We start from the raw sequence: 25,498 nt of genomic DNA on the forward strand, positions 1-25,498 counted from the left end.
CTCTGGACTCATGTCGGAATTCAAGCGAGGGTCGCTACCAAATACAGCAAAACTTTTTAAAAAATGTTGGTTTCGTCTCCATTTTATATAGTCACAAGATAAAGAGAACCGTCTTCCCAATTTGAAAGGATGAAATTTAATCACTTTCTACGCGTAATGCTGCAGTCTATGAATCTAACTGACGTACTTGACATAGTTACAAGCAATTGCTGTAGCAGTTGTCAAGAGAGAATGAATTTAAAGATTCACAATAGGTCGGAAATGTGTATGAAGACAATGATGAAGATCTGTGGTCACGCAGACTACTTGCGAATTCTGCAGATACGGGCAGGCAACACAGCCCAGCATTCGCCTGATTCCATTTAGGGAAACCACGGATAATCTATACGGACGGCAGCACCTTACACCATTTAGGGAAACCGCGGAAAATCAATATTGATTGGGGAATGGCAATGATACAATGCTAAACACTGTCCCATATTGCACGGGCTCGAGTTCGAGATTAAGAGGCTGCCCATGTATACTCTCTCAGGTAAAAGAGATGCAAGCTGTAACTTTGATGGGAAAGGTCGTGCATATATTTCTTTTTCTGCTCGTGGATGCATGCCACAAAAGGAATCGGCATTAATCGTAATGTGCATATGCTAAGCAGAAAATAAGTAAAGCGTTTTATTTCATGAATGGCTAAAGATATCAAAATGAGGTTTGCAGCAAATCGTAGGAGGCAGAAGGGCACCTAATTTTGCTGTATGGGTAATGCTGTTAACACTTATATCAAACGTGCTTCGGAAGCAAGCATTTTTTTTTGGGTAATTTCGCACAAATTAGAGCCAAGAGGAAATACGTTTTTTCTTAGCATCGTTGGCCTACCTTCTCGCTGCATATAAGAACGCAGCGTGGCTTAAGAGCCGATACTGTCGGAGTTTACACGGCAACACAGCCGATCCCCGCCATCTTGCTTTTCAAGTTCGGCGCACTTCTCAGATACTTAAGAGAGAATTTTCAACGCCGACACTAACGAACATTATGTCACTGCACTCGTCTTTTCAAGAGCTTATCGAGCACCGTTAAAAAATATCATTCCACTTGGAAAAAAACATACTTCACTATCTATATTGGTACACAGTTAAGGGTTTTACCCATGCAACAAAATTATGTTTCCTTCTGACCACTATCATTTGCTGAAAACTATCATTTGCGGAACACTTTGATTCGAATTCCTGAACCGTTCGAACTAAAAGTGCTGCAGGTTTCTGGTGATTCGCCCTATATATACACCCTAGCCTCTTCCCTCAGGCTTCGCTTGCATGTTTTTGGCACATATATTGCGCATTTCCCCTCCTCCCTCTCTGTGTTCACCTGTTCCTCCCCTCACCTCTCTTTCAGTCCTGTTAGAAACACTCTCTCTGTCCATCTCCTTCTCCCTGTTCCTGTCCATCTTCACTTCCCCTCTTCGTCGATTCCCCTCGTCCTTCCTCTCTCTCTTTCCATCCCCGACCCCCCCCCCCCCCTGCACTCTCTCTCCCTGACCATCATCTCCCCCACCTCTACCCTTTCTCTGCCCACCTCATCTGCCCCCTTTCTCAATATCCATCTCCTGTCCCTTTTCTCACGTCAGCCATGCCCATCCGCAAGTGTAGCCTTAGCAAAACAGGTCGATAAAACAGGACGATACTTTTCCAACACAGCACACATTTGACGCTGGGAAGCTTACATATACTATGTGATCAAAAGCATCCGGATACTCGGCTGAAAATTACTTACAAGTTCGTGGCACCCTACATCGATAATGCTGGAATTTTATATGGTTTTGGAATTCAATATGGTTTTGGCCCACCCTTAGCCTTGATGACAGCTTCCACTCTAGCAGGCATCCGTTCAATCAGGTGCTGGAAGGTTTCTTGGAGAATGACAGCCAATTCTTCACGTAGTGTGCACTGAAGAGAGGTACCGATATCGATCGGAGAGGCTCGGCACGAAGTCGGCGTTCCAAAAGATCCTAAAGGTGTTCTGTAGGATTCAGGTCAGGAGTCTCTGCAGGCCAGTCTATTACAGGGATGTTATTGTAGTGTGACAACTCTGCCACAGGACGTGCATTATGAACAGTTGCTCGATCGTGTTGAAAGATGCAATCGGCATCCCAGAATTGCTCTTCAACAGTGGGAACCAAGAAGGTGCTTAAAAACATCAATGTAGGCCTGTGCTGTGATAGTGCCACGCAAAACAACAAGGGGTGCAAGCCCCTCCGTGAAAAACACGACCACACCATAACACCATCGCCTCCGAATTTTACTGTTGGCACTACACACGCTGGCAGATGACGTTCACTGGGCATTCGCCATACCCACACCCTGCCATTGGATCGCCATATTGTGTAACGTGATTCATCACTGCACACAATGTTTCCCCACTGTTCAGTTGTCCAATGTTTACGCTCCTTACACCAAGCGAGGCGTAGTTTGGCATTTACCGGCGTGATATGTGGCTTATGAGCAACCGCTCGACCATTAAATCCAAGTTTTCTCACCTCCCGCGTAACTGTCATAGTATTTGCAGAGGATCCTGATGCAGTGTGGAATTTCTGTGTGATGGTTCTGGATAGATGCCTGCCTATTACGCATTACGACCCTCTTCAACTGTCGGCAGTTTGTCAGTCAACAGACGAGGTTGGTATGTTCGCTTTTGTGCTGTACGTGTCCCTTCACGTTTCCACTTCACTATCACATCGGAAACAGTGGACCTAGGGATGTTTAGGAGTGTGGGAATCTCGCGTACAGACATATGACACGAGTGACACCCAATCACCTGACCACATTCAAAGACCGTGAGTTCTGTGGAGCGCCCCATTCTGCTCTCTCACATTGTCTAACGACTACTGAGGTCGGTGATACGGAGTACCTGGCAGTAGATGGCAGCACAATACATCTAATATGAAAAACGTATGTTTTTGGGGTGTCCGGATACTTTTGATCATGCAAAAATGGGTAAATTCGATACAGTTCCTCACTGTCGCCTGATAAAGTAAGAGCCTACGGAATATCAGACCAGCTGTGTGGCTGGATTGAAGAGTTTTTAGCAAACAGAACACAGCATGTTGTTCTTAATGGAGAGACGTCTACAGACGTTAAAGTAACCTCTGGCGTGCCACAGGGAAGTGTTATGCGACCATTGCTTTTCACAATATATATAAATGACCTAGTAGATAGTGGTTGCATGCGGGTTTTCGCGGATGATACTGTAGTATACAGAGAAGTTGCAGCATTAGAAAATTGCAGCGAAATGCAGGAAGATCTGCAGCGAATAGGCATTTGGTGCAAGGAGTGGCTGCTGACCCGTAACATAGACAAATGTAATGTATTGCGAATACATAGAAAGAAGGATCCTTTATTGTATGATTATACGATAGCGGAACAAACACTGTTAGCAGTTACTTCTGTAAAATATCTGGGAGTATGCGTGCAGAACGATTTGAAGTGGAATGATCATATAAAATTAATTGTTGGTAAGGCGGGTACCGGGTTGAGATTCATTGGGAGAGTCATTAGAAAGTGTAGTCCATCAACAAAGGAGGTGGCTTACAAAACACTCGTTCGACCTATACATGAGTATTGCTCATCAGTGTGGGATCCGTACCAGGTCGGGTTGACGGAGGAGATAGAGAAGATCCAAAGAAGAGCGGCGCGTTTCGTGACAAGGTTATTTGGTAAGTGTGATAGCGTTACGGAGATGTTTAGCAAACTCAAGCGGCAAACTCTGCAGGAGAGGCGCTCTGCATCGCGGTGTAGATTGCTGTCCAGATTTCGAGAGGGTGCGTTTCTGGATGAGGTATCGAATATATTGCTTCCCCCTACTTATACCTCCCGAGGAGATCACGAATGTAAAATTAGAGAGATTCGAGCGCGCACGGAGGCTTTCCGGCAGTCGTTCTTCACGCGAACCATACGCGACTGGAACAGGAAAGTTAGGTAATGACAGTGGCACGTAAAGTGCCCTCCGCCACACACCGTTGGGTGGCTTGCGGAGTATAAATGTAGATGTAGATAGTGTACCAGGGGCTGGAAAACAATTACTGCCCCTGACGTGTAGGGCACCCAGCAAAACAGGTTTATTGATCTGGCCTATACTGCTTCCACACAACATTCCTGTCGTGCAGGGCAGTCTATATGCCAGAGGCTGAAAAAAAAAAACACTTTCCCAGTATCTTTGCTTCTATTGGGTCTAGAACTTCCCACAGTGCTCATCCCTGAGGTTTGCTATTTCTATGCCAAATTTGGTTGAAATCGCTCCGGGGTTTGGCAGGAGATCACAGGCATACACACATACATATATACTCCGCTTTATGTATGTAACAGGTACACTGCTATTTTTCTGCACACTATTTGTTACATTATTTTGTAAGCATCAGAGATTTGCAACAAAAGTTAACCCTTAAAAAGATGTCGTGAATTTCCTTTGAATTAGCCCCCATATATTTGTTTGATGCGAAACAGCAGTAGACCAAATTCTATATCATTACTTTAGGTCGTGCGGCAGCTCATATTCCAGTTTACCCAGCGGCAACTCATTTTTAGCATGTCGAAATGACATTTGTTATCACGTGCTGCACGCTCTTCTGCTGGACGTCAATTCCCGCGGAGCAGGCTGATCCGTTCGCTTAGTTTAAGGTCGTGGCCGCCACAGGCGGAGCAATGAATATTTATCTTCGCGATCAGTGCGGCAGCGAAAGTGGCGGGGCGGCTGTGGCTGCAGCGGCAGCGGCAGCGGCAGCGGCGCGAATTTGCTTTCTAGGGGCGCGTCACACATGTTAATGTGTAGCAGCCGTCGTAAGGCGAGCCCGGCCCGGTTCGGTTCCAGTTTTACTTTCGGCCGCCAGCCGGAGAAAGCGACCGTTCCAGAACGCGAACTCGCCGTCTTTTATGCCGCGTCAGCAGGTCGTATTGCGCGCCGACCACGTGTCGGATACTGTTGCCGGCCGGCAATCCTAGACACGCGCCCCTGCTGTCACGCTTTCATCGCGCACCCGCGCCGGGACACTGACTCCCGTCTCAGTTCGGATTTTAGCAAACGTTTTTTGTTTGTTAGTGACCCCGCCCTTTTCAGTCAAAACATGTTGCTCTCCACTATTTACAAATCCATTGTCAAGGATTAATATTTACCTTTTATAAACGTAATACTTGTTGCAGTTTATACCCAACATTAAGTGAACGATATAATTTTTACTTTGACGGGCGAAAAACTTCTCGGATTAGTAACCAAAAAAAGAGTTTGTGGAACGTAAACTGTCAAATAACAACGCGTATCCTTGATTGCTATACTTTCTGGATCGCTTACTTACAGGTTCTCGATCTGGCTACTGCTCTTTAATCCCTTGAGTCCCAGTAATATAAAAAAAGAACTTTAACATTAAAATTTTCACTAAACTGACCATTGTCATAGTAAGCAAACAATACAAGAAGAAATTGGCAAAAGTAAAGACTCAATATTTTACTGTGGTATATAATTTTAAAATTTTTCACAAAATTAGCCTTTATTTTCATAGTAAATAACGCATAAAGGAAGAAAGTTGCAAAACGTAAACAGTCAGCTGTTTCAAGGTTGTGATTTCAGTTTGGAACCACTGGGACACTGTTTTAACCACCCATTGTTTAATGAAATGTAGTTCAAAGAATTTCGCATTTTTTCTTGTCACAATACCAAATCTCGAATTTTTGCATGAACTCATAGTACCTAAAATAAATTATAGTCGTACATAACAACCAAAATCAGCCTACATTTAATAAATTTATGTCAAAAGTACATACTGTCCCAGTGGTTTCATTTCGAAACCACTCATAAAAGTAGTAGTACAGACTCGAATTTACGCTACAATAACTTTAGATATACTTAGTTTCCCTGTCAGTGATCTACTCAATATGATCACTATTAAAAAAAAAAAGTCACACTCTCCTACAATCACGTAGCTTTCGACTGTTTGAAAACTGTGCTGTTACAAAGCATTACATTCGTAGACGTACCTCACTGTATGGCAAAATGTCTCTGTCTTGCAATAGCATCGGTGGTTTCATGTGAAAAGCTCTGGTATTTCAAAAAATTAATAAAAGAATATTTATTTATTTCACCTGATTTGATTAGGGCAGTCAGGTCCTCTCTTAATCGCTCCAGGTTTTCCACATGCAGTACATTTTTTGCATCACAGTTACTAAGGAATAACAGTTTTTATACGAAAAACAGTATTATAATGATTTTAGAGTCAGTAGAGACAGTGTGAGTAACGTGAACTAAGAGCTAATAAAGTTAATACTGGCAGAAGTTTCACTACTATTTTTGCTGCTCTGCTGCTGTCATTGATAATAATAATAATGACAATAATAACGACAATGATAGTGGCAGATATAAAAAAGAATTTATAAATATACAAAATATATGTTCTCTGATACAGCGAGTTCTGGGAAAGGAGATTTAAGGAGACCACCAGCTACTGGGAAACGAGGAAGATCTGGTCGGAAAGAAGGCTAGAGAGTGGTAACGAGTGCGTGCAGGAGCTACGGTAATCATGCCCGCCCGGCTTCCCGAGCGGGAAGGCGTGCAGGCGGATTAGTGTCGAGGTCCGGTGTGCCGGCCAGCGTGTGGATGGTTTTTAAGGCGGTTTTCCGTCTGCCTCGTTGAATGCAGGCTGTTCCCCTTATCCCGCGTCAGTTACACTCTGTCGGCGATTGATGAGCAAACACTGTCTCCACGTACGCGTACACCATAATTACTCTACCACGCGCACACTCATCTGGTATGAGATATTCCCAGGGTTAGGGGGGGGGGGGGGTTCCACTGGGGACCGAACCGCACAATAACCCTGGGTTCGGTGTGGAGCGGCGGTGGGGTGGGTGGATTGCTGTGGCCTGTTGTGGGGTTGTGACCTACTGAGGGCTAAGGCAGGACGAAGCCTCTCCGTCGTTTCTAGGTCCCCGGTTCAATACACAATATACACACACGGTAATCATTATTGTTGCTTCACTAGATATGTAATTAACTGCCTTATGAAGCTGGAGGTGTTACTGAGTTCTCTAACACAATGCGGCAGGTTGTTCGGAGTTGGGTTTCTGCAACTGGGAAGATTTGGAGAAAGTGGCTGAATAATGGAATTGGACGGAAAGGATTTTGTTCTGATGGGAACGGTGTATGAGCGACGTTGTTCTGACAAGAGCGTAAACGTCGATGAGAAAGATGAGGGACAGTGTACGTTGATAAGACAGTAGAGAAGAGAAACGGTATGGACACCTCGGCGCTGCCAGGATAGCTGTGCATATGATAGTGAAATATGATGAAAGGATCGAACGTCACAGATATATCGAACACAGGCAATGATAACCAGTTCCAGGCCCCTTGAGCTTTCCTGAGAAAGACCTTGCAGATTAACATCACTGTAATCAATAATTGGAAATATAAGTATTACTAAAATGATGGTTTCAGACAGACACCACTAGTACTGAAGGGTTTAATAAGTCAATGCACTATCGGAGGTCGCTACATAAAGTAGAACGCATCAGGAATTTCTAATTGCGATTCATGAATTACGTGTTTCACGCAAGACCGTATGCTGAGGAGTACTGATTATTCCAGTTTTTTGCCCCCCCCCCCTCCCCATCCACCGTTTATCTAAATCACTTCAGATGAATACTAGTAGAGCTTCTGCAGTTAGGCTGCACACAGTTTTCTAGGCTGATGTTTTCCAGCAAAGCCTGAGTTTCTTTCCTAACGACCTCGTATGTTTACTTTTGTATATCTGTACTTGGAAAGTCATCGTGCGCTGTAAGACTGAGGACACATGGCGTAGCGGCGTCATTCTTCCACCTTCCTGTTCCATTTGCGGATGGTTAGAGGGAAGAAAGGCTGTCGGTAGCCGTCTGTATTCTGTTTTTGTGCTAAATTCTTTAATATTACACACATGACATTCAGGAGGATGTAGGTTGTAGTAGTTATTCGGAAATGAAGTGGCTTGCACAGGATAGAGTAACATGGAGAGCTGCATCAAAGCAGTCTCTCGAAGACCACAAGAACAACAAGTTGAAGAGAGCGACATCTTTATTGACTCGCATTGCAGCATGGTCCCTCGCAGTTTATGAAGTTCTCGGCGTTGCGCAGCACTTATTGCATTTCATTTTGTTGCGCACTTCTGTGATGTTCTCCCGTAACAAAGCGCACAGCTCTTCTTTGAATCTTCTCTAATTTCGTTAAATCAACTTGCTAAAGAGAGTTCCAGGCGATGAAGAAAACTTAGAAATTGATCGAAAGTTTACTAAAGTTCCTTTCATAGCGTCATCTATTGCTTTCAATACAAAACTGACATTGCTTTCTATATTAATTCACCTCGCCCCACGTTTTATATTATTAAAGCACACGTTTCGACAAAGATTAGCTCCGATACTTTGGATATTTACTGTCATTCAAACAATGTTCAGGAAGTTGACTTCCGTGGTCTACAGACAATGTCTTTCTCAACCCCATCAAAAAGGTGATCGTTTTTACAGATCGGAACAGTAGCAAATAACTGTTCAGCGCTGCAAATAATTACTTAGAAAACGCACGAGGGCCCACACATTTATGGTTAATAGTACCAGCAGTCCATTCGGGCTTTCTAAAAAAATGGTTCAAATGGCTCTGAGCACTATGGAACTCAACATCTGAGGTCATCAGTCCCCTAGAACTTAGAACTACTTAAATCTAACTATCCTAAGGACATCACACACATCCATGCCCGAGGCACAATTCGAACCTGCGACCGTAGCGGTCGCGCGGTTCCAGACTGAAGCGTCTAGAACCGCTCGGCCACCTCTGCCGGTTCGGGCTTTCTAGTAACAACAAATGCTAGTGATCAGGGCGTCCACCGTGCTCAGTGACTAGGAGCGTCACTTGCAGAAATCACAGATCGTTTCGTAGCACTGCCGAAAACAAACATAAAGTCTCTGTCATCCACCGGAAAACACTTGCTTCCCTCTAATCCATCCCAAATGGCAGCAGCTTCCGCAATATATGCTCCCTGCAAACAGTAAACTATTTTGTACTTTATTCTAGTAGCTGAAGTCACAAACTTTATTTCAGCACCATGAGGGAATCATTGAAGGTGTTTAAAAGTAAGTCATACGTGGCTAAAGTTGATACAGTTGAATTTTTAAAATTACAGTGCAATACTAGTATATTATTAGAGTAACATCAGTGTTGCGTGAAACACAAAAGTTTTCTACGTCAGTGCATCGAATCAGGGGAGCTGTGGTATTGCTAATGCGATTGTTTCCATCTGAGTCTAAGTTCCATTTATATTGAGCGGCCAAATGGTTATCGTCACATCGGCCAATACAGGCACAGCTTCATCGAAGCGGTATTAAAACGTATTTGCTGTGGTTTGAAGAAACCTGGTTCGTTGCAATGCTCCAGAATACACAAGGTAAAATGACGTCGTCACTACAATCCAAAGCCGGCATGCGCAAACTTAGGCGACCTGCGGACCTGATTCGTGTAGTTACTTAAGCTCGCGGGCCGTATCGTCACTATGTAACAGCAACGCTCCTAACGCATAAAGTCAAAACTGTAACGAGAATGACTTTAATGTTTCTTTACGGGATAACGCAATCCATATCGAACGGCATCCCTTTCCGGGCAAGCCAGTTCTCGTGTTTTTGAGAAAACGTTCATTTTAGGTTTACCCGGCCTGTCTTCCGCGAGCCGGATAGAAGCTAAACGAGGGCTGGATGCGGCCAGTGGGCCGCCGGTTGCCCACCCGTTGTCTAAAGCATACGTGCCAACAATTAAGTATCAATGGAATCATTCGGAAATGATTTTGTATCAGAACTGTGTGCTGTCGACTTGCGGATATACAGTAGTATGAAAAAATTCTAGAGAACGCAGTGCGCTACATTGCTGGTACAGTCGAGATGCCTCTCAACTCCCGTTCAGAACTCTACGGCTCATTGCACCCACGAATGGGTATCGTTACACCATTTGCGAGAAACATTAGCACAACACAAAAATTGTCCTTCATGTAGGGTCGAAGTGTATGCTTACATTTCGAACTGTGTTCCGTTGCAGCTACGCTCCAATTAGCTGTCACATCTGAAACCCATCTGTTTACCTCTTGCATCCTGTATTATCGCATTGTGTCCATCCTGAAAGGCCCAAGTTCAGAGCGCGTTCCTTTGGTAACGATACGTGTACGGCGAATGAAACCGCACATCGTTATTCAACATCGCCCTGATTCTTTACATGTGGAATATTCTAGTTCGCTTAGGTATTCCTTCATTAAACACTTACAAGCATTACCTGGTTTCAGGTAAACACGAAGAACAGTGTAACTGTAAATTCTCGTCCGTCTGCAGTGAGGCAGTGCGTTGCTTACGTCGGAGGTTATTCGAAAACGCCAGTCTTCTCCGGCGGTACCGTTAAGGCCGCAGCGAATCCGACGAGGACGCCAATGAGTGGTCGAGCCCAGGAACGCACCACGCAGACCTGGAGGCCCATCTGGCACGAATCGTGCACCTCTGGCGCTGAGTGCGCCAAGATCGGCGCCTTGAGCTTTTACACATGGTCGCTTTCGCGAGCTTCCATCTGCGCTGCCGCGGCGCACGTCCGACGTCCTCGCTTGGCGATGGGTCGCGAAAGCGATGCCTCTCCAAGGAAACAGCCCCAGTCGAGCAGCACGCCGTACGTGCTGTTTGCCTGTCCAGGGCCCCCTGTTGGCTTTACGTCCAGCCGACCAAAACGTCTCCGAGCAGTCGACCTCGGCAGCCACAGTGTTGTAAACTAAGGGGCAAAATCACCTCAAAGTATTCGCCATAGTTAACAAAGCGTCACAAATTTTCCTCAGATGAATGAAGATGTAAGGCCAAAAAGAAATAGTTCGTGATGACTCAACTGTTTAGTCACTTTTTCTAAGGTATTTATTGTTGGGGTTTTCAGTCCGAGATTGGTTTGATGCAGCTCTCCACGGTAGTTTATCCTGGGTAAGTATCTTCATCTCTGCACAACTACAGCAGCACACATCTTCTTGAATCTGCTCACTGTATTCAAGCCTTGGTCTCCCTCTGCAATTTTTTACGCTCACACTTCCCTCCATTACTGAATTGACACTTCCTTGATGCCTCTGCATGTGTCGTTCCAATCGATCCATTGTCTTAGTCCAGTTGTGCCACAAATTTCTTTTCTCCCGAATTCGGTACAGTACCTTCTCATGAGATCTACCCATCTAACCTTCAGCATGATCTGCAGCATCACATTTCAAAAGTTTCCATTCTTCTCGTGTCTTAACTGTTTATCGTGTACTTCCGTACGAGACTGCACTCTAGACATATACCTTCAGAAAATCTTCCTAATACTTACAGTTAATTCGTTGTTAACAAATTCCTCTTCATTTCGCGATGTTGTCACAAAATGAATTCCATAAATTTACAAATTTTTTTACAGCTTTGTACAATACTAGTACGTTGTGAGGGTGCTACTACACAGTCTCCAACTTTTTAACTTCAGTATATATATTTTTAAATTTTCAGTGTTTCTTTCGTAACTGTATTATTTTTGTAAAGAAAAGAACAGCCGCATTCAGTCACAATCGTGATTTTACTTCAATGCACGATGATTTAGAGCTCTGGGGGGCTCATCATCAGGTGCTTTGACAGTCTACATGGATCTTTTCCCTCACATTTAGGTTAATTTTGGTCCTGCTAAGATTACATTGGTATATCACGAAGCGGGCACATTGTGAATGTTTAAGTCTACAAATCTAATACAAATCGAAAAATAAATTAATGTTTTCAATATTTTTTCCAAGTTGAAGCACATTTCTTAATCTTAATAACAAATAAATAAACTGAAATGGAAATTACGTCGTAGCCACCTAACAGCAACATAATCACTTAGTATCATACAGTTTAAAGTCTGTGACATCGTCTCCACGATCTGTATTCCAACATTACGAGTGCGGTTGCGCATATGTTCTCCGAATCCACATGCTATCAAGTAAGTACTTAGTACAAGTGGGAGAAATCGCGAACATGGCCTGGGACAGATTTTCCTTTTAAAAATATCTAGAAGCATCGTTTTTCTTTAGTGCCTGTGTGATTAGACTTTAGTTTCAGCTCAGGACATTGGCCGATGTTACCCTATCCGTACCAGTCAGTGGTCGCGGGATATGGCAGAAAGAAAACTGAAGAATCTTGAAATTGTCTGGGTTAGTATCGAAGTAAAAAGAACAGTTTTTGTAACTCATAGTCAGCTGTAGCTTGCTAATAACAGTCTCTAGGGAAATTAATTTTTACAGCATTGTCCGTTCACTGACTGATCTATACCTAATGCTTGTTTCCTGTTGTTTCAGGTAAGCCAGGACGGGTGATTATTCTACGCCAAACTACAGCGATCGAATTCCTCAGCTAAAACGAGTATAGCCCAGCAACACCTACTGACGGTAAGCTGTTGCCAGTCAAGGAAGCAACACAGTGAGTTAGCTAATGAATTTAATCGGATTCAGAGGTTTAAGCGTGGTGACTGCGACATTTAGGACCAGCCAAGTACAGGCAGACCCTTAACTAACACTCACGATTAAACGAATCGCTCATTAATGGCAAGTAGACAGTGTAGATCTTAGAGAACGGTTGTTATATTTTTCGAAGTTTCTATGGGTAGTCTCCATAATACTCTTACAGTATCATCACATGTTTCATGTATAACGTGAGAATATGAAGACAGTCGATGGAATGCATTCAGGGTCTCCGCGTCGAAAGAAGCAGCGTCTTACCTGCTCAGGAAACGTATTGGTGACGACATTCTTCGCGAACAGAGAATGACACCAGCGACGATATGCTTCGTTATTGGACAAAATGTAGTTTATCGTATGAACAGAGAGGTGGAAAGTACATACAATGGATATAAAGTTGCAACACGATAACGTACAATGTGATTTGGACCCTTAAAGTTCAGTAGATAGTCCAATTCGGAATGCCAGTGGCACCACTATCTTCAGTCCCAGTCTAGTTCCATTAGATTTCTACTTGTTTGAGCTACTAAATGTTACTGAAGGAGTTCGAGATTACAAGAACACCATTTCGTGTGTGAGAAAGTAGAGTAATCGCCAATTTGGTGAGTTTTAGTAACATTCGTACACGTCACGCGAATACAAATAGCGTCAGCACAGTAAGCCAGACATTCACATTTTGAGCGACATTTTCGAAGAGTGTAAGGCCCGGTGTTTCCACAGAGTTCACCTTAAGCTAGTTACAGTGCAGGCAGGGTAGGCCCGGCTGTCTCGTCGCGGCCTTTGTGGTCTTCTTGCCGCAGGAGAAAGCGAGCCAGGAGTCGGCACTTCCGTGATCGTTATCAGTGCTGTCAATCGAGCGAAACGCCCCACTGGCTATCACACCAGATCAGCAGCTGGAGCCCTGTTGTTGACAACGAGTCAATCACCTTCAGATGTTTGGACCTGTAAGACACTTGTGCCATCCTAGGCCCTGGTGTCGTCACTGGTTCAACACGAAAGGAACCACATTAATTGTCAACGGTATTACCGTGCAAGTACATGTGGCACAGTCGTTTTTCGTAAGGCAGTGCGAAAAGTAACTGCTGATTCTTAAACCTCAGATTATTGTCACATTGGTGGATAATGCTACACAGATAATTACTACAACAGGCATTACTTTTATTACAAAAATACCGAATACCGAATCGACAACTTCTGAATACTGTTGAATATGTAACATTCACGCCGAATCTGTCGTCTAATAGGCCCATTTTTTTGCCTGCACCTTCCCTTATGAAATTTGTTATCAACGGTCCATCTGAGTTTGTGGGTAAACAGAGATATTTACAACACTACAATCTGAATTGTCCTTTCAGGAACCTCACTTTGCCATGTCCTTTCAGGAACCTCACTTTGCCACACAAAGGGATGAAAATTACAACTATAAAACTCTTTGACAAAATGGCATTGAAATAAAATATCTGTCAGATAAAAGAGGTGTTTTCAAATGTAGATTAAGATTATTTCTCCTTAACAACCCCTTCTATACCACAGAGCAATCCACGAATAGAAATAGTCTTTTTATACAGAAAAAATTGTAAATGGTCAGCATGTAATATTATAAACATTTTTCTCGACTTTGTGTGTGTCTTCTATATTTGTTGCGTTGACATTTTTCACATCACGTTAATCGTGAATATGATACATGGTTGAGGTAGTTAACTAACTAGCTAAGTTTCAAATACTCGTTCCACTCGGTGATCAGTACTGGAGCCGTCTCATTCGAAGAGAAGCGGATCACCGTACTTCCTGCAATCTAGCTGCACAAAATTCTATTTTCTTAGAAAACAACTCATACACGAAACATGATAATTGCGTCCACACTATCTTTATCGTCCCTAAAAACTTAGTTATTGTAGAATTCCTGCCTGATGACTAGGTTGGTGTCATATATTCATTATAAAAGGAATAGAACACATTCCAGTTTGTCAACATCGATAGGTCATCACCCATGTAGCTCCGAAATCCGCTATCCGTAATCTGCAACTATGCTTGTTAACCTCGCTGACAATGTGCCATCGGAGCAATTGGGCTGCGCTGCTCAAAGAGTTTTAAAAAGCGTGAAATAAGATGGATTTGGCTTTTGGAGGAGGTCGGTGACCGAATTCGCAGTCTTTACATACTTTAATTTACTTGGATAGATGACTGGTTTCGAATTTACAGCCATTATCAAATTTTATTAAGCCAGCGACACAGAGATCGTGTAATTGTTAGCTTAACTGGTGAACAGTATACGTGATCATGTATATTGTGATGGGCGCAACGAAACCGATTATATGTTCAAATAAATTACAGGTAAAAATTTGACCAAGATTGCTAGTTCTACAGTGTTTCTACTCAAGAAAACAAAATACTCCGATGTGCATGCCACACTATTATCACAGAAACGTTCAGATCTGCGATCTAGCCACATCATTCGTTCGTGGCATTTCGAAAGTATTTGCGACAAATAACAATAAACCAATGACATCAACCCGTTCATTGCTGTCTCGATGTATGTCAAGTCCACGGAGACGCTCCACATCTCACTGAGGAACCCCTTCTTCAGCCATGCGCTCAAAGTACTAGAAAAAGTGTTTCAAAGGGAAGTTTGAGTTCCACAGATTAGGGCTTTTCCTCGTTCTGTTCACGGACTGGCTGAGAGAAGAACGAATACTTGTAACCCTCTGCGTAAGCTGCACTAAGACTTTGTCTTTACGGTCTTCGCAGGAGCGATGTCAGCGGTGCCGGAAAGTACTGTCAGTGCCTTAATAAAAGGGGCGATCAAAAAGTTTCCGTTAGAAGGCCGTGCAGAGCAGAATCGGTATGCCTATCGGGCAAAATCATCGTGAGTACTGAGGCAATCATAGCACCGACGCACAAGATTGAAGATAACCGTTTGCTAAAACGCCGTGTTCTGCTGCGTGAATAAGTCCCTGTTGCACATCCTCGTTCGACAGGAATCCTCGACTCTTCAAGACCTTTTCTAAGGGACCGAAGACCTGAATATCGCATGGACAGTGATGAGGACTATAGGGAGGATGCTCGAATGGCTTCCATTTTAGTTGGCATAACGTCTGTGTTGAGAGATTTACGATATGGGGACGTGCGTTATCAAAAGCAGCAGTACCTTGTAACCTCCTCCTCACTTATCGACCTTAATGACAGTGAAAAATTAAACCGCGTGTACCTAATGGAAATTTGGGAAAAGCAATCGTCACCGAAGTTAATCTGTCGGTAAAGAGGGAGGAAAGGGTTACATCTAAATGAAAGAAAAAATGCCATGAAACTGGTGGACATTAATTTTGAAAAGGGGTAAAGTTAATAAAGAAAGTAAATGTGCGGCCGTTACGTTAACAATTAACTAACGGTAATTAGATATTTGAGATTTGGGGGAAATTACGGTCGCCAGTCCTATGGACAATTACTATAGTAACTGAAAAAGAAAGGTTATTACACATATAATTAGCACTAGAAGCGTGGCAACTAAAGGTTGACACGTGTCGTGTGAAAACTGAAAGATTGTCAGAAGTACTAAATTTCGCTACAGTCTGACTTAATTTAGCAAAAGAATTAATAAAACCGGAAAACTGAAAGTTCATTTAGTGACTGAAATTAATAGTGAGCTTTGTTTCCGAAGCATATCGAAATTCAGTAAAATACGGTTAGTCTTGGGCTACCTCAACAATCATTTCAAAAGCTACTTGAATGTACGCAATTTAGAAATAAGAGATTTAACTTTGAACTTGAATTAAATGATTCTGAACAATTAACAATAGTAACATTTAGTACGTACCAAGCTGAGCTGCAGTCACAGGTAAGCTAAAATATGCTAACAAAACTCGCACTCTTAATTTGTGCTTGTATAATCTAAATATTGTAGCCAGCTATGAATACTTTAACTGAACTTTGAAATTAAAGCAGTGAAATCGAATTATATTACTTTAATGCTGGCGTTTGAGTTTCAACGTCACTCGGGTTCATTTCGGAAAAGGAAGGGACCCTGCTTGGCAATGCAATTGGGACAATGAGCAACAAAGGTTCATGCTAAGTTGCTGTAATTTTGTGATGCAACAATTTTAAAAGCTGAGGTCTGCCATACAGTTCTAAAACTTTACGTGCTTCCAGTCTTCCTTGTTGGTTGATTGAAGGTTTGAAGCCGTCGATCGAGGAGGTGGTGACAGTCACTCATTGTCGGCCGTCGCTGTTGCAGGAGCTGGATGTTGGCGCGCCTTCTTCTCGACACGGTCACCAGGCGAAACGGGCTCTTGATGTGCCAGCTAATGCTTCCCGTCCGCGACACCGTGTCAGAAACTAACATAGCAAGTCGAGCGCAATTACATGCTGCCAAACCCCGAAAGCGCGGCAACTCGCGGGAGCGTCACACAACACACCTGCTCCACTGCCCTCCTCCAGCAAGACTCCCCTCTGCTTGCGCTCCACGCGGCAGAGTTAACACTACCAAAGATCCTAAGCACTTTGGTTCTCCACACGATCTATCGATGTATTCGTTCGATAGCATAGCTTTCCCTAGGCAAGACCCAGCATAAAAATACAAATAGTATTTACAAAACAAACCAATTATACATCGACATAAATGCATAAATATACATATACAAATAGTAAAACAATTACAATATATAAAGACACAGAAATGTCATATCTTCAGGTAACAAAATAAGGAAAAAATTTATAGTACAGTAGATGGAAATAGGAGGATATGCATTTCCGGCGTTACAACCTCTTGTCGCTGTTTTCCCGGACGTTTCGCCTTACTTGGCACCAGACACATTTTTCACTCTCCGATGGATGTCCGCCGATTTTTGTCTTTCGCAGTCAAGAAAAGAATAACGACACGTTGGTCCTGTTTTGGCGCATTTGGTGATAACGTCGTCATATTTCGCGTCTCCTCATTTACCGCACGCACGTCAGAGAGACACGTAAACTGTAACGTATAACTGTAAGTTCACGCCTGAATCTTCGGGTTGTTGTACTCCATAGCATAACCGGTTCCAAGGCGATGGTCTACAGGTACCAAGGCAATGATCTGCAATAGCAGATTTTCTCGACTGTTGTAAGCGTGTGTGTGACGCTTATGCTCTGTTCACCGGGCCTTCACGGCCCTGATTGTCAACCCATAGTATCATGTGATGCAACTGCAAGGGATACGATAGACAAACGTCTAACGCAAACAAAGATCATTCTCTACAGACCCTAGAAGGAGCACTAATCTTAGATGGTCGAAAAACACACCTCACACCGTGTTTCCGCACAGTACGACCAATCCTGTTAGAAATGGTACCTGCGTAAGGCAAAAATGAAATAACTAAACTCCGCTAGAACAGGCCATGAAGGCCCAACGGTACCGACCAGCCGCCGTGTCATCCTCAGCCCAAGGGCGTCACAAGATGCGGATATGGAGGGGCATTTGGTCAGCACACCGCTCTCCCCGCCGTTTTGTCAGTTTGCGAGACTGGAGCCGCTGCTTCTCAATCAAGTAGAGCCTCAGGTAAGGCAAAAATGCCAAGGACTTAAGCTCTATCTCGTTATTTTCATCACTCGCCCGATTCACGTTTGTCGAGGACGTACCCCAGCTGCAGTGTCTATCGGATAAAAATTCGACGTAAGTGGCTGCGTAGTCTATAAGAAGTCTGAGGCTGCAATTAATATTATTTCTTAAGTCATTAATGCATCAAGGACTTTAACTGCCGTGTCTCGTTTCTTAGGATGACACTACGAACTTCTTCTGTGTTTTTCGACGACACTGTATTTAAGATAATTCGCTGTGTTCTGCCTCTGAAGAAACTTTCAGTCCAGTCGCGTGTCTGACTAGGTATTAGTCAAAACAATCGTATATTAATGAAGGCTCTGGCGTAAGCTCTCTGATGAAATAATCCACGGATGAACAGTCGGATGTCAGTGTCCAACGGGAATAATATTTTGGCTAGCGACCACGTTTCTATCATCAGATGCACTGATGAACTGACCGCTTTGTGGCCGGCCCAGCGGTTTTGCCTGTTCGTCTCCTCCCTCCGATGTGCCGTTCTACCCGCCAACCTCGACCAGCATCTCCTCCTCCACTCATCCAGCCGACACATTGCCGGTTCTCGCCCAGGTGCATGTGCTGGCGTTAGTTCTGCCGTTCCTCCGTTTGCCCTCGAAGTCATTTCATTGTTGGGTATCTCCATACTCTTCGTAATCGTGAATTAAACGGCAGCCCATCGTTAACCCGTGAACTATTTCTTCATGAAGTACGCCGGGAGAAGCTGAGAAATCAGGCAAGTTCTCTGTTCGCGTATCAGCCAATAATCCCTAACAACATGCTGAAGATTCCTCCCATTTAAGCCTCGGTGATCTCGTAAAACTAGTCTTCAGTCATCGTGGATCTCTGCCGGTTAACCAGAGATGCCCAAAGTACAGGACGAGGCCAGCAGGTGTGAACAGGTCTGGCAAACATCCCGCCTTGGGCGAGCTGTCTGTTACGCGGCGCACTGCTCCTCGCAGGCCGCTCTAAAACTTTTATTGAGACATTCGCTCGGATTCCGGCTTTACGCGTGTCGCGCGAAATAATTACCCTCCGCACTTACAACCGGCCCTATCCTCTTCATCCGTATGCTTAGCGTTAATTGGAACTAGGCGACGCCGCGCGTTTAAGTGCATCGTAATTTACTCCGATCCGAAAGGCGAGCGATCCGATTTCGCGTCACTCGGAATTTGAGCGGGAAAATATTAGCCTTACGGAAGACACAGCGGCTTCCTTTTTCACTCAATCAGGAGGGTGGTTAGAGCGGCGGGCGGGAGGAACCCGCCGCGAGGGTGGGAACCAAGGGTGGGGGAGGGGGAGCAGGGGTGCGCGCGCACGCTTTACGGCGCCGTAAAACGCGACCCGCGCTCCGCAGCTGCTGATTATGGATTTCGACCGCCAGTTTATCACCCAGTAAACGTCTTTATTGTGGTATTAAGCCGTACACCAGACGCCGAAAAACGTGTCCAATTTTAAGGGGCACTGATTTCATAACGACGTGCTCCGTTAACTACGCGTACTGCGGAAGTCGACGCCTCGGTCTTCCCGGCGGCAGCGGTGGAGTCACATTCCGAACATAGCTTCATGTCTGCCTTTACAAGCGACCCGTCATTCGCGGGTGAGTAGGTACACTCAAGTACACCTACAGTGCAGTCACTCACTTTGCACTGCCCCACGCACACAAGAGACACATGCGTGTGCTACGTTTATGCTTCTTTTTATTATACTGCACAAACATTTTTTCAGCTGTTGAGTTGACTTGAGTTTCGTGGAAATCCACCGTATCAGATCCTTTGTTAAGTCTTCTTTCATAGCTTCCAGTTTGGATGCTTTTGCTCCAACATAAAGTCCTTAGCTTTGTCTACAACTTCGTTCACAGTGGTAAGGAGAGGTGGGCTACAGAGTGGTGTGTAGGAAAGTTGTACAGGAGCAAAAATGATCAGCGAACAAGCTCACCAAAAAGGAGATCTACTTATGTGTACTCATAGCAAATACTGTACCAAGAAGTAAGAGTCCAGCTCTCAGTGTCAACAAAAAAGCGACTCTATGTACTAAGGCACAGACGATGATGTCACAGCGAAGAGACTCCAAATGCGAGTCAATTGAGTTGCTACCGAAGCGCGGGAATAGCCAAGCGGTCTAAGGCGCTGCAGTCATGGAATGTGCGGCTGGTCCCGGCGGAGGTTCGACTCCTCCCTCGGGCATGGGTGTGTGTGTTTGTCTTTAGGATAATTTAGATTAAGTAGTGTGTAAGCTAAGGGACTGATGACCTTAGCAGTTAAGTCCCATAAGATTTCACACACATTTTGAACATTTGAGTTGCTACCGCCGGCAGTCTTGTTTTGCAGCGGCAAGGCCGGTGTGGCCGAGCGGTTCTAGGCGCTGCAGTCTGGAACCGCGCGACTACTGCGGTCGCAGGTTCGAATCCTGCCTCTGGCATGGATGTTTGTGTTGTCCTTGGGTTAGTTAGGTTTAAGTAGTTCTAAGTTCTAGGGGACTGACGACCTCAGATGTTAAGTCCCATAGTGCTCAGAGACATTTGAACCATTTTGCAGCGGCAAACGTCGCTCGTGGAACGGAGCCACTGGAGGCGTGACTCAGCTGGTGTACTCCATTGGGTCCGGCGAATCCCGCATGACCACTATTGGCATCTCACGGAAACTTGCTATTCCGTTAAAGACGCCTGTGGGGTGGTGCCGATATCTGATACCAGACTTGGGGACCTGCCTGAAAACAACTGAAAGTTCTACAACAGCCTGCTCTGTCTCCACCACAGAAAATAGCATTTTTTTAAAATCGTTTTTTGCCGAAATGTGTGATATTAACATACACGTATCCGGTCACGAAAACCTGCAAAGGCCATGAGTGCAATGTACTGACCACTTGTCCTCCACATGTGCTTTCAGTGACACCTCTGGGCCGAGGATGACACGGCGGTCGGTCGGTACCTTTGGGCCTTCCGAAGCCTGTCCGGACGGACTTTCGTATTAATATACATCTAAAAGCGACGAAATTTGGTAGTGGTAAATATTATTTTTGAGACACATATTTCTTGTTAATGAGACAACATAGCCTTTTAATAATAACACACATTGTTAATACGTAACTCTTTCTTGATACGTAACTCGAAAGCGAAAAAATTCCTCCCCGATTTTTAATAAGTGCTTTTACTTCTAAGTTACCGTTTTGCTTCTTCTTCTTCTTGTAGCGTGTTACTATTTTTAGTTAATGTGTCATATTCTAGTCGCGTGATAAGCCATACCATTACCCAACGAGCATGTCTGCCAAAATGCGACGAGAGTTTCTGAGAATCCATTAGAAATTCGGCTTCAGTAATTTGACAATAATAGTAACAAGAAGCAGCCCCTCTAGCAAGAGAAAAGAGTCGACTCCCGATATTAGTCCAACATGTTTAGGGGTACCATCTCTGCACCTCGCTATGGCAAGGTTTACTCCATGTGCTGTATGTGTTAGAGGCAGTTTAGTAATTTAAAGGTATTAACAGAAGAACACAAAAAACTTGCTGCAGAAATTACCCTTTACAGGAAGGAAAGTGTTGTTCTTTAGTCTGTTCTGTGTGAAGAATAGAGAGCTCACAAGCTGTACAGACACATTAGACACGCTTAAATTAGAACAATAATAATTACACTAATAACGCATACATGTTATAAAAATTGATGTATTTATGTGTGTATGTGTATGTGTGGATGTTCCGCATCTCCTCGCAAACCACAGCATCGATTTCAACCAAACATGGAGCACGTATTCTTTGCTGTCAGACAACAATCGCTGTGGGGGTAAGAACCACATACCTGTCATAGTTCAAGAGATATGATGTAAACAGTGAGATCGTGAAAAACTGCCGCATCATGAATGACGTTGAAATTTATTACTACTGTGCTACTGGCCCTATTCGCTATAAATTTCGCAGATAGTATCCAAATATGATGCTAACAGCACCTGCTCAGTTATATCATGGTTTCACACGTAGTTGAGGATATACGACGTCATAAACAAAAAGATACGTGAAATCTCCTTCACTGTACATGACGCTTAAATTTATTACTTCTTTAATATTAAATCTATTCACAACATATTTTGCAGACAGCATCCACATATTCCTCTGAATATCCCTACAAAATTACATCACTGTATGACGCGTAAATCAGGAGATATGACGTCATAAACCCTGAAATGCGTGGAAAAAGCCGCATCATGCATGAAGTTTAAATGCATTTACTCTTTGCTACTGAGACATTCCTACAGTCGGGTCAACTTCAGGAAATTCCTGACACCTAGCAGTGCCTTTGACATCTTTCAACTGCGAAGCGGAAACGTCTGTAGGCGTAAACAATAGCCATCTATAGAGCTATGAAGAGGCGTTGCCGTAGAGATATTTACAAAATCGCGTTGTAGAAGAGCGAAGCAGCTGCGCCCGGAGTACTGAAACCGTCAGGTATCATCTCACACGGAGCCTACTGCAGGAGTACAATTACGAAATCGGAAAAATGAGTAGTCGGGCAATGTCAGCTAGTAATAACAATGCCAGCTACCAATAACAGTAATATAAATAATACGCTTTTCCGCCATACCGTGCGTAAAGTTATGGTTGAGTTTGCATCAATATGTGGAGCTAAACAAAGATCAGTGAACTGTTTGGAACAATACCGTGTTTTGAAGACGGCATGCACTCAGGTGAAGAAGGAAGCTCCAACAATGACTACGACGGAGCCACAAGAACAGCGGTACAAAAATTAGCACACACACACACACACACACACACACACACACACACACACACACACACACACACACACACAGAGAGAGAGAGAGAGAGAGAGAGAGAGAGAGAGAGACGTGTGCGCGCGCAGAAAGAGAGGTGGAGAGAGAGACAGACAGACAGATGACAGTGTGTCTTCCCAGGGAATTTACAGTTCTCTAACGCTCTGACGGTATTGAGGGTGGGAGGCGGTTTAAGCTAACTGGCTAAATCGCGACGGCCTTTGAAAATCGAAAGGCATCTGAGGTGCAACAGCCGGTAGAAGCGAGTGGGAAGTAAATGAAGCGACGCGGCCGGAGTACCACTACGCGGGCCACGTGCCAACGGGCGCTGCCTTGTGGCTGGTGCTCGGCGCCTGCTCGCAGCTGGCGGGACTGTGTTTCTCTGTAGGCACAAGTCACCGCGCTGGCTGGCTCCACGCCTGCACGCCGCGCGCTCTGCTCCGTGTGACTGCTAACAAGCGCGACAGATCCAGAGTGCGCCCGCAATCACACGCTCTCCTGGAACGCTGCTACGGCGAAATGACGACAGCGGTGTTCCAGGAAATGCGGTTGGTAGCAGACAGGAGCCTGGAGCTCTAGCGCTACGTCAGTGACGCGGGGCACTCCCTCGGGCGAGATGGAGACTGGTTCAGGAATTGCCACTCGCCATATTGTAAGACTAGCTGTCAAACTCGGCATTGCTCGAGTATTCATTTTGACAATTTTCAAAATATGAACTGCGTTTGTAGTGTAATATCGAAAAAATTTCATTGCCACGAATTCGTGAAAACTCTTCGGAAATTATGAATCAGTCGTGCAAATAAATACGCATAATGTACAAACGTGTAAGTACAGCTGTTTCACGAGTCTACAACGCGATTTTCTAAACGTCTCTATGGCAACCGGCAACACCTCTTCGTAGCTCTATAGATGGCTATTGTTTTCGCCTACAGCCATATGCGCTTCACAGTTTAAAATTGCGAAAAGCGCTACCAGATGTGAATGGTTTCCTTAAGCTGACTCGACTGTAGGACTGTATTGCTAGTGAAGAATAAATGTATTAAAATTTTATGCATGATGCGATATTTCTTCGCGATTCCCGGTGCTTATATCGTTATATCTCTTGAACTATGTGCCGTACAATGATGTATTTGTGTAAGTCCAAGGTGTACAACTTTGCTTCAGCCGTTTGCCGATAGGTAGGGACAGCGGTAAGTAGCGGTCGAAAGAAAGAGATCGCTGACGTCAGGCAGTTAGCTTGGACCTCGCTCAACATAACCTCATTCAACCATTAATCGATTTGTGTCTGCATCATAATGTTGTTCTTGATTGAAAATGTCAGTTTACGAGCCTAATTCTCGTCATTTGCGGGAGGTGTTAACTGACTTTCTTTTTCCAATATGAACAAAAAGGCGGCTGAGTCTCATCGAATGTTCTGAAGTACGTATGGTAAGGACGCTATTAGTGAAAGAACGTGTCGTGAGTGAACGCTTCAAGAACGGTGATTTTAACGTCGTAGACCGGCATAGTGGTGGAAGAGAGAATGTTTTCGAAGATGCAGAATTGGAGACATTGCTGAGTGAAGACTCCCGTCAAACTCTAGAAGAATTGGCACGTTTAGTGGGAGTGACGCAGCAAGCCATTTCAAAACGTCTCAAGGCTATGGCCACGATTCAGAAACAAGGAACTTGGGTCCCATGTGAGCTGAAACCAAGAGACGCTGAGCGTTTGTGTGTTTGTGAACAGTCGCTTCAGAAGCAAAAACGGAAGGGATTTCTGCATCGCATTGTGACCGGGGACGAAAAATGGGTTCATTACGATAACGCTAAATGCAAAAAATCATGGGGATATCCCTGCCATGCCTCCACGTCGACGGCCAAACCAAATATTCACGACCCCAAGATCATGCTTTGCATTTGGTGGGACCAGCTCGGCTCGTTATCGAACGCAATTAATGCGTCTGAGCAGAGCATTAAAAGACAAACGGCCGCAATACAGCGAGAGACACGATAAAGTGATTTTGCAGCACGGCAACGCTTGACCCCACGTTGCAAAACAGGTCAAAACGTAAATGGAAACGTTAAAATGGGATGTCCTACCCCACCCGCCACATTCTCCAGACTTTGCTCCCTCTGACTATCACTTGTTTAGATCAATGGCGCATGGCCTGGCTGACCAACACTTCCGATCTCACGAAGAAGTCACAAATTGGATCGATTCGTGGATCGCTTCGAAAGATGAACAATTTTTTCGACGCGGGATTCGTACACTGCCCGAAAGATGGGAGAAAGTAGTGGCCAGCGATGGAAAATGTTTTGAATGATACATGTGTAACCAATTTGTTTCATTAAAGCCTCAACTGTTGAAAAAATGGCGGAAGCAAAGTTGTACATCTTGTACATTCAGCGGCATATGTGAATATTATCTGCGAAATATGTTAGTAGCAAAGAAGTAATAAATTTAAACGTCATGCATGATGCGGCAGTCTTTCACGCATCTCACTGTTTATGACGTCATATCTCCTAAACTATGTCCCCTACCACAATATAATTTGGTAGGTGCATTTAGCGGCGTATGTGGCTACTGTCTGCTAATTTACCGCGAACAGAGTTAGTAGCACAGAAGCATTAAATTTAAACACGATGAGTGATGCGGCAGTTTGTCTATGATGTCATATCCCC

General features: G+C 44.3%; 1 protein-coding gene and 1 non-coding gene across 2 annotated transcripts in view; both read left to right on the plus strand.

Annotated features, from left to right (window-relative positions):
• Nucleotides 1-25,498, plus strand: part of LOC126259157 (translational regulator orb2) — a 468,570-nt gene that overhangs the window by 75,687 nt on the left and 367,385 nt on the right. The window lies entirely within an intron of this gene.
• Trnas-gga (transfer RNA serine (anticodon GGA)) lies at nucleotides 20,412-20,495 on the plus strand. The gene is given in 2 exon segments: nucleotides 20,412-20,451; nucleotides 20,461-20,495. It is a non-coding gene; the product is annotated as a tRNA-Ser (tRNA).

Source organism: Schistocerca nitens, chromosome 5 (assembly GCF_023898315.1).
Source record: "Schistocerca nitens isolate TAMUIC-IGC-003100 chromosome 5, iqSchNite1.1, whole genome shotgun sequence".
NCBI lineage: Eukaryota > Metazoa > Arthropoda > Insecta > Orthoptera > Acrididae > Schistocerca > Schistocerca nitens.